Source organism: Triticum aestivum, chromosome 1A (assembly GCF_018294505.1).
Source record: "Triticum aestivum cultivar Chinese Spring chromosome 1A, IWGSC CS RefSeq v2.1, whole genome shotgun sequence".
NCBI lineage: Eukaryota > Viridiplantae > Streptophyta > Magnoliopsida > Poales > Poaceae > Triticum > Triticum aestivum.
In genome coordinates this window covers 211,117,126-211,127,815 of record NC_057794.1, presented here as the reverse complement: position 1 = coordinate 211,127,815, position 10,690 = coordinate 211,117,126, and positions in this window count along the sequence as shown.

Below are 10,690 nucleotides of genomic sequence, written 5' to 3'. Positions count from 1 at the left end.
CAACTCAACAAACACCTTCGGAGATACCTATAGAGCATATTTATGATCACCTAGTTACGTCGTGATGTTTGATACCACACAAGGTATTCCTCCAGTATCCGAGAGTTGCATAATCTCATAGTCGGAGGAATATGTATTTGACATGAAGAAAGCAATAGCAATAAATTGAACGATTAATATGCTAAGCTAACGTATGGGTCTTGTCCATCACATCATTCTCCTAATGATGTGATCCCGTTATCAAATGACAACACATGTCTATGGTTAGGAAACCTTAACCATCTTTGATCAACGAGCTAGTCTAGTAGAGGCTTACTAGGGACAAGATATTTGTTTATGTATTCGCACATGTATTTAAGTTTCCGATCAATTTATAATTCTAGCATGAATAATAAACCTTTATCATGAATAAGGAAATATAAAATAACAACTTTATTATTGCCTCTATGGCATATTTCCTTCAGTCTCCCACTTGCACTAGAATCTATAATCAAGTTCACATCGCCATGTGATTAACACCCATAGTTTACATCGCCATGTGATCAACACCCAAAGAGTTTACTAGAGACAACAATCTAGTTCACATCGCCATGTGATCAACACCCAAAGAGTTTAGAGTCAACAATCTAGTTCACATCGCCATGTGATTAACACCCAAAGAGTTTACTAGAGTGTGATCATGTTTTGCTTGTGAGAGAAATTTAGTTAATGGGTCTGCCACATTCAGATCCGTATGTATTTTGCAAGTTTCTATGTCTATGCATGGAGCTACTCTAGCCAATTGCTCCCACTTTCAATACGTATCCAGATTGAGACTAGGAGTCATCTGAATCGGTGTTACAGCTTGCATCGATGTAACCCTTTATGATGAAATCTTTATCACCTCCATAACCGAGAAATATTTCCTTAGTCCTCTTAGGTAACTAAGGATAATTTTGACCGCTGTCCAGTGATCTACTCCTGGATCACTAATGGACCCCCTTGCCAAACTCATGGCAAGGTAGACAATAGGTCTGGTACACAGTATGGCATACTTTATAGAACCTATGGCTGAGGCATAGGGAATGACTTTGATTCTTTCTCTATCTTCTTCCGTGGTTGGGCTTTGACTTTTACTCTCAACTTCACACCTTACAATACAAGCTAGAACTCCTTCTCTGACTAATCTATTTTGAACTTCTTCAAAACTTTTGTCAAGGTATGTGCTTTGCGAAAGTCATATTAAGCGTCTTGATCTATTTTTATAGATCTTGGTGCCCAATATATAAGCAGCTTCACCGAGGTCTTTCATTGAAAAATTCTTATTCAAGTATCCATTTATGCCATCTAGAAATTCTAGATCATTTCCAATCAACAATATGTCATCCACATATAATATCAGAAATGCTACGGAACTCCCACTCACTTTCTTGTAAATACAGGCTTCACCGTAAGTCTATATAAAACCATATGCTTTGATCACCTCATCAAAGCGTATATTCCAACTCCGAGATGCTTGCACCAGTCCATAGATGGATCGCTGGAGTTTGAACACTTTGTTAGCACTTTTAGGATCGAGAAAACCTTATGGTTGCATCATATACAACTCTTCTTTAAGATATTCATTAAGGAATGCAGTTTTGACATCCATTTGCCAGATTTCATAATCATAAAATGCGGCAATTGCTAACATGATTTGGACGGACTTAAGCATCGCTACGGGTGAGAAAGTCTCATCGTAGTCAACACCTTGAACTTGTCGAAAACATTTTGCGACAAGTCATGCTTTGTAGACAGTAACATTACCATCAGCGTCAGTCTTCTTCTTGAATATCCATTTATTCTCTATGGCTTGCCGATCATCGGGCAAGTCCACCAAAGTCTACACTCTGTTCTCATACGTGGATCCTATTCAGATTTCATGGCCTCAAGACATCTGTCAGAATCTGGGCTCATCATAGCTTCTTCATAGTTTGTAGGTTCGCCTTGGTCTAGTAACATGACTTCTAGGACAGGATTACCGTACCACTTTGGTGCGGATCATGCTCTAGTCGACCTACGGGGTTCAGTAGTAACTTGATCTGAAGTTTCGTGATCATCATCATTTGCTTCCTCTCTACTTGGTGTAGGCATCAATGAAACATTTTTATGTGATGTGTTGCCCTCCAATTCGAGAGAAGGTACAATTACCTCATCAAGTTCTACTTTCCTCCCACTCAATTATTTCGAGAGAAACTCCTTCTCTAGAAAGGATTCATTCTTGGCAACAAAGATCTTGCCTTTGGATCTGTGGTAGAAGGTGTACCCAATTATTTCCTTAGGGTATCCTATGAAGACGCACTTCTCCGATTTGGGTTCGAGCTTATCAGGCTGAAGCCTTTTGACATAAGTGTAACCCCAAACTTTAAGAAACGACAAGTTAGGTTTCTTGCCAAACCACAGTTCATACGGTATCGTCTCAACGGACTTAGACGGTGCCCTATTTAACATGAATGCGGCTGTCTCTAATGCATAACCCCAAAACGATAGTAGTAAATCGGTAAGAGACATCATAAAATGCACAATATCTAATAAAGTACGGTTACGATGTTCGCACACACCATTACGATGTGGTGTTCCAGGTGGCATGAGTTGTGAAACAATTCCACATTGTTTTAAATGAAGGCCAAACTCGTAACTCAAATATTCGCCTCCGCGATCAGATCGTAGAAACTTTATTTTCTTGTTATGATGATTCTCCACTTCACTCTGAAATTCTTTGAACTTTTCAAATGTTTCAAACTTGTGTTTCATTAAGTAGATATACCCATACCTACTTAAATCATCTGTGAAGGTCAGAAAATAACGATACCCGCCGCGTGCCTCAACACTCATCGAACCGCATACATCGGTATGTATTATTTCCAATAAGTCATTAGCTCGCTCCATTGTTCCAGACAACGGGGTTTTAGTCATCTTGCCAATGAGGCATGGTTCACAAGTATCAAATGATTCATAATCATGTGATTCCAAAAGTCCATCCGCATGGAGTTTCTTCATGCGCTTTACACCAATATGACCTAAACGGTAGTGCCACAAGTATGTTGCAGTATCATTATCAATTTTGCATCATTTGGCATCAATATTATGAATATGTGTATCACTACGATCGAGATTCAATAAACCATTCACATTGGGTGTATGACCATAGAAGGTTTTATTCATGTAAACAAAATAACAATTATTCTAACTTAAATGAATAACAGTATTGCAATAAACATGATCTAATCATATTCATGCCCAACGCAAACACCAAATAACATTTATTTAGGTTCAACACTAATCCCGAAGGTAGAGGAAGTGTGCGATGGTGATCATATCAAGCTTGGAATCATTTCCAACACACATCGTCACCTCACCCTTAACTAGTCTCTGTTTATTCTGCAACTCCTGTTTCAAGTTACTAATCTTAGAAAATGAACCATTCTTGAATACCCAGGGGCTACTACGAACACTAGTAAGGTACACATCAATAACATGTATATCAAATATAGTTTTGTTCACTTTGCCATCCTTCTTATCCGCCAAGTATTTGGGGCAGTTCCGCTTCCAGTGACCATTTCATTTGCAGTAGAAGCACCCAATTTCAGGCTTGGGTCTAGCTTTGGGCTTCTTCATGGGAGCGACAAATTGCTTGCCATTCTTCTTGAAGTTCCCTTTCTTTCCCTTGCCCTTTTTCTTGAAACTAGTGGTCTTGTTAACCATCAACACTTGATGCTCTTTCTTGATTTCTACCTTCATCGATTTCAGCATCGCGAAAAACTCGGGAATCGTTTTCATCATCCCTTGCATATTATAGTTCATCACGAAGTTCTAGTAGCTTGGTGATAGTGACTAGAGAACTATGGCAATCACTATCTTATCTGGAAGATTAACTCCCACTTGATTCAAGCGATTGTAGTACCCAGACATTCTGAGCACACGCTCATTGGCTGACCTATTCTCCTCCATCTTGTAGGCAAAGTATTTGTCAGAGGTCTCATACCTCTCAACACGGGCATGACCCTGAAATACCAATTTCAGCTCTTGGAACATCTCATATGCTCCGTGGCGTTCAATACGTTTTTGAAGTCCCGGTTCTAAGCCGTAAAGCATGGCGCACTAGACTATCAAGTAGTCGTCATATTGAGCTTGTCAAACGTTCATAATGTCTGCATCTGCTCCTGCAACAGGTATATCACCTAGCGGTGCATCAAGGAAATAATTCTTTTGTGCAGCAATGAGGATAAACCTCATAACACAGACCCAGTCCGGATCACTGCTACTATCATCTTTCAACTTAGTTTTCTCTAGGAACATATCAAAAATAGGGGAGCTACATCGTGAGCTATTGATCTACGACATAATTATGCAAAAACTACTAAGACTAAGTTCATGATAAATTTAAGTTCTATTGATCCAATTACTAATGAACTCCCACTTAAATTAACATCCCTCAAGTTATCTAAGTGATACATGATCCAAATCAACTAACCCATGTCCGATCATCACGCAAGATGGGGTAGTCATCAATGGTGAACATCTCTATGTTGATCATATCTACTATATGACTCACATTCGACCTTTCGGTCTCCAGTGTTCCGAGACCATGTATGTACATACCCGGCTCATCAAGTTTAACCCAAGTATTCTGCATGTGCAAAACTGTGTTACACCTATTGTACGTGAACATAGAGTCTATCACACCCGATCATCACGTGGTGCTTCTAAACAACAAACTTTGGCAATGGTGCATACTCGGGGAGAACACTTTTATCTTGCAATTTAGTGAAGGGATCATCTTATAATGCTACCGTCGTTCTAAGCAAAATAAGATGCACAAAGGATAAACATCACATGCAATCAAAATATGTGACATGATATGGCCATCATCATCTTATGCTTTTGATCTCCATCTCCAAAGCATCGTCATGATCTCCATTGTTGCGTTGGGGTCGTCTCGAGAACTATTGCTTCAACAATTATTGCTAACGCATAGCGATAAAGTAAAACAATTACATGGCGCTTGCACTTCATACAATAAAGAGACAACCCTAAGGCTCCTGTTGGTTGTCAATATTACAAAACATGATCATCTCATACATCAACATATATCACATCATATCTTGACCATATCACATCACAACATGCCCTGCAAAAACAAGTTAGACGTCCTCTACTTTGTTGTTGCAAGTTTTACGTGGCTGCTACGGGCTTCTAGCAAGAACCATTCTTACCTATGGCAAAAACCACAATGGTGTTTCATCAAGTTTGATGTTTTAATCTTCTTCAAGGACCGGCCGTAGTCAAATTCAATTCAACTAAAGTAGGAGAAACAAACACCCGCCAGCCACCTATATGCAAAACTAGTTGCATGTCTGTCAGTGGAACCGGTCTCATGTGCGTGGACATGTAAGGTTGGTCCGGGCCGCTTCATCCCACAATACCGCCAAATCAAAATAAGACATTGGTGGTAAGCAGTATGACTATCACCACCCACAACTCTTTGTGTTCTACTCGTGCATATCATCTATGCATAGACCTGGCTCGGATGCCACTGTTGGGAAACGTTGCATGTAAAACAAAAAAAATCTATGCACACTCAAGATCTATCAAGGAGATCCATAGCAACGAGAGGGGAGAGTGTGTCTACGTACACTCGTAGACCATAAGCGGAAGCATTTGACAACGCGGTTGATGTAGTCGAACTTCTTCGCGTTCCAACCGATCGAGCACCGAACGTACAACACCTCCACGTTCAGCTCGATGACGTCCTCCATCTTCCTGATCCATCAAGACGGTGAGGTAATGGATGAGTTCCTGTAGCACGACGGTGTGGTGACAGTGATGGTGAAGTGGTCTCTGCAGGGCTTCGCCTAAGCGCTATGAAAATATGACCGGGGGTGTAAACTGCTATGTGCTAGGCGCCCCCCTCCCACATATATATAGGTGGGAGGGAGGGAGGAGCAGCCAAGGGGGCGCCCAAGTAGGAGGAATCCTACTTGGGGTCTCTCCCAAGCCGCCCGCCCCCTTCCATATATAGGTGCGGGGGGAAGGCAGGGGAGGTGCCCCCCCTTCCTTTCTCCCAAGAGAAGGGGAAGGCAGGAGGGGCTGGTCCTCCCCCATTCCTTCCCTAGGGCTGTACGGCTAGGGGGAGGGGTGCACCAGCCCCTTGAGGGCTGGTCTGTACGCTCCTTGGATCATTAAGCCCATATACCTACCGGGGGGTGTCTGGAACCCCTTCGATGACCCGATGACTACCCGGTGCATCTCAAAACTCTTTCGGTGTCCGAATACCATCGTCCTATATATCAATCTTTACCTCTCAACCATTTAGAGACTCCTCTCCACGTCCGTGATCTCATCCAGGACTCCGAGCAACATTTAGTCACCAAATCATATAACTCATATAACATTATATCGTCAATGAACGTTAAGCGTGCGGACCCTACGGGTTCAAGAACTATGTAGACATGATCGAGACACCTCTCCGGTCAATAACCAATTGCGGAACCTGGATGCCTATATTGGCTCCTACATATTCTACGAAGATCTTTATCGGTTGAACCGTTATGACAACATACGTAATTCCCTTTGTCCATCGGTATGTTACTTGCCCGAGATTCGATCATCGGGATCTTCATACCTACTTCAATCTCGTTACTGGCAAGTCTACTTACTTGTTCTATAATAGATCATCTTGTAACTAACTGATTAGTCACTTTGCTTGCAAGGCTTCTTATGATGTGTATTACCGAGAGGGCCTAGAGATACCTGTCCGATACTCGGAGTGACAAATCCTAATCTCAATCTATGCCAACTCAACAAACACCTTCAGAGATACCTGTAGAGCATCTTTATGATCACCCAATTATGTTGTGACGTTTGATAGCACACAAGGTATTCCTCTGGTATCTGAGAGTTGCATAATCTCATAGTCGGAGGAATATGTATTTGACATGAAGAAATCAAAGGCAATAAACTGAACGGTCAATATGCTAAGCTAACGGATGGTGCTTGTCCATCACATCATTCTCCTAATGATGTGATCCCATTATCAAATGACAACACATGTCTATGGTTAGGAAACCTTAACCATCTTTGATCAATGAGCTAGTCTAGTAGAGGCTTACTGGGGACACGGTATTTTTTTATATATTCACACATGTATTTAAGTTTCCAATCAATACAATTCTAGCATGAATAATAAACCTTTATCATGAATAAGGAAATACAAAATAACAACATTATTATTGCCTTTAGGGCATATTTCCTTCATGAGCCGCTACCAACTATAGACTCTGGTCATGTCCATGTGTACATGAACCTATAGGGTCGCACACTTAAGGGGCTACAACCCATTCAGATTGGATCTAAGTGGAAAATGGATGTGGACTCCTAGTGGGCTCAAGTGTTGAGCCCACCTCGGAGGTCTATATAAAGGGGAGTGGGCGCACCGCTTAGGGTTGATCTTTTCTCACCTTGGACAGCCGCCGCCACTCCCCACGCTCATGCCACGCGAGCGGACTAGATTATTGATCACATGGCTATGTGAACTAGATTGTTGACTCTAGTAAACTCGACACTGTGCTACCTCTTGAGCACTGCGTTGGATTTCCTTGAAGAGGAAAGGATGATGCAGCAAAGTAGCGTAAGTATTTCCCTCAGTTTTTGAGAACCAAGGTATCAATCCAGTAGGAGGCTGCACGCAAGTCCCTAGTACCTGCATAAAACAAATAACTCCTCGCAACCAACGCGATAAGGGGTTGTCAATCCCTTCATGGTCACTTACGAGAGTGAGGTCTGATACATATGATAAGATAATATTTTTGGTATTTTTGTGATAAAGATGCAAAGTAAAATAAAAGCAAAGGAAATAACTAAGTATTGGAAGATTAATATGATGAAGATAGACCCGGAGGCCATAGGTTTCACTAGTGGCTTCTCTCAAGAGCATAAGTATTTTACGGTGGGTGAACGAATTACTGTTGAGCAATTGACAGAATTGAACATAGTTATGAGAATATCTAGCTATGATCATGTATATAGGCACCACGTCCGAGACAAGTAGACCGACTCCTGCCTGCATCTACTACTATTACTCCACTCATCAACCGCTATCCAGCATGCATCTAGAGTATTAAGTTCATGAAAATAGAGTAAAGCCTTAAGCAAGATGACATGATGTAGAGGGATAAATTCATGCAATATGATAAAAAACCCCATCTTGTTATCCTCGATGGCAACAATACAATATGTGCCTTGCTGCCCCTACTGTCACTGGGAAAGGACACCGCAAGATTGAACCCAAAGCTAAGCACTTCTCCCATTGCAAGAAAGATCAATCTAGTAGGCCAAACCAAACTGATAATTCCAAGAGACTTGGAAAGATAACCAATCACACATAAAAGAATTGAGAGAAGATTCAAATATTGTTCATAGATAATCTTGATCATAAACCCACAATTCATCGGTCTCAACAAACACACCGCAAAAAGAAGATTACATCAAATAGATCTCCACAAGATAGGGGGAGACCATTGTATTGAGATCCAAAAAGAGAGAAGAAGCCATCTAGCTAATAACTATGGACCCGAAGGTCTGAGGTAAACTACTCACACTTCATCGGAGAGGCTATGGTGTTGATGTAGAAGCCCTCCGTGATGGATGCCCCCTCCGGTGGAGCTCCGGAACAGGCCCCAAGATGGGATCTCGTGGATACAGGAAGTTACGGTGGTGGAATTAGGGTTTTGGCTCCATATCTGATCGTTTGGGGGTACGTAGGTATATATAGGAGGAAGGAGTACGTTAGTGGAGCAACAGGGGGCCCACGAGGGTGGAGGGCGCGCCTAGGGGGTAGGCGCGCCCCCCTACCTCATGGCTTCCTCCTTTATTTCTTGACGTAGGGTCCAAGTCTCCTGGATCATGTTCGTTCCGAAAATCACGTTCCCGAAGGTTTCATTCTGTTTGGACTCCGTTTGATATTCCTTTTCTGCGAAACTCTGAAATAGGCAAAAACAGCAATTCTGGGCTGGGCCTCCGGTTAATAGGTTAGTCCCAAAAATAATATAAAAGTGGATAATAAAGCCCAATAATGTCCAAAACAGTAGATAATATAGCATGGAGCAATCAAAAATTATAGATACGTTGGAGACGTATCAAGCATCCCCAAGCTTAATTCATGCTCGTCCTCGAGTAGGTAAATGATAAAAACAGAATTTTTGATGTGGAGTGCTACTTGGCATAATTTTAATGTAATTCTTCTTAATTGTGGTATGAATATTCAGATCCGAAAGATTCAAGATAAAAGTTCATATTGACATAAAAATAATAATAATTCAAGCATACTAACTAAGCAGTTATGTCTTCTCAAAATAACATGGCCAAAGAAAGTTCATCCCTACAAAATCATATAGTTTAGTCAGGCTCCATTTTCATCACACAAGAATGCTCTCATCATGCACAACCCCGATGACAAGCCAAGCAATTGTTTCATACTTTAGTAATCTCAAACCTATAAACTTTCACGCAATATATGAGCGCGAGCCATGGACATAGCACTATGGGTGGAATAGAATATGATGATGGGGGTTATGTGGAGAAGACAAAAAAGGAGAAGGTCTCACATCAACGAGGCTAATCAATGGGCTATGGAAATGTCCATCGATTGATGTTAATGCAAGGAGTAGGGATTGCCATGCAACGAATGCACTAGAGCTATAAATGTATGAAAGCTCAACAAAAGAAACTAAGTGGGTGTGCATCCAACTTGCTTGCTCACGAAGACCTAGGTCACTTGAGGAGGCCCATTGTTGGGATATATAAGCCAAGTTCTATAATGAAAAATTCCCACTAGTATATGAAAGTGACAAAACAAAAGACTCTCTATCATGAAGATTATGGTGCTACTTTGAAGCATAAGTGTGGCAAAGGATAGTAGCATTGTCCCTTCTCTCTTTTCTCTCTTTTTTTGGGCCTTCTCTTCTTCTTTTTATGGCCTTTCTCTCTTTTTTTTAATTCCTCACTTGGGACAATGCTCTAGAAAATGATGATCATCACACTTCTATTTATTTACAACTCAATGATTACAACTCGATGCTAGAACAAAAGATGACTCTATATGAATGCCTCTGGCGGTGTACCGGGATATGCAATGAACCAAGAGTGACATGTATGAAAGAATTATGCACGGTGGCTTTGCCACAAATACTATGTCAACTACATGTTCATGCTAAGCAATATGACAATGATGAATGTGTCATGATAACGGAATGGTGGAAAGTTGTATGGCAATATATCTCGAAATGGCTATGGAAATTTCATAATAGGTAGGTATGGTGGCTGTTTTGAGGAAGATATAAGGAGGTTTATGTGTGAAAGAGCGTATCATATCACGGGGTTTGGATGCACCGGCGAAGTTTGCACCAACTCTCAATGTGAGAAAGGGCAATGCTCGGTACCGAAGAGGCTAGCAATGATGGAAGGGTGAGAGTGTGTATAATCCATGGACTCAACATTAGTCATAAAGAACTCACATACTTATTGCAAAAATCTACAAGTTATCAAAAATCAAGCATTACGCGCATGCTCCTAGGGGGATAGATTGGTAGGAAAAGACCATCGCTCGTCCCCGACCGCCACTCATAAGGAGGACAATCAAAGAACACCTCATGTTTCAAATTTGTTACATAAC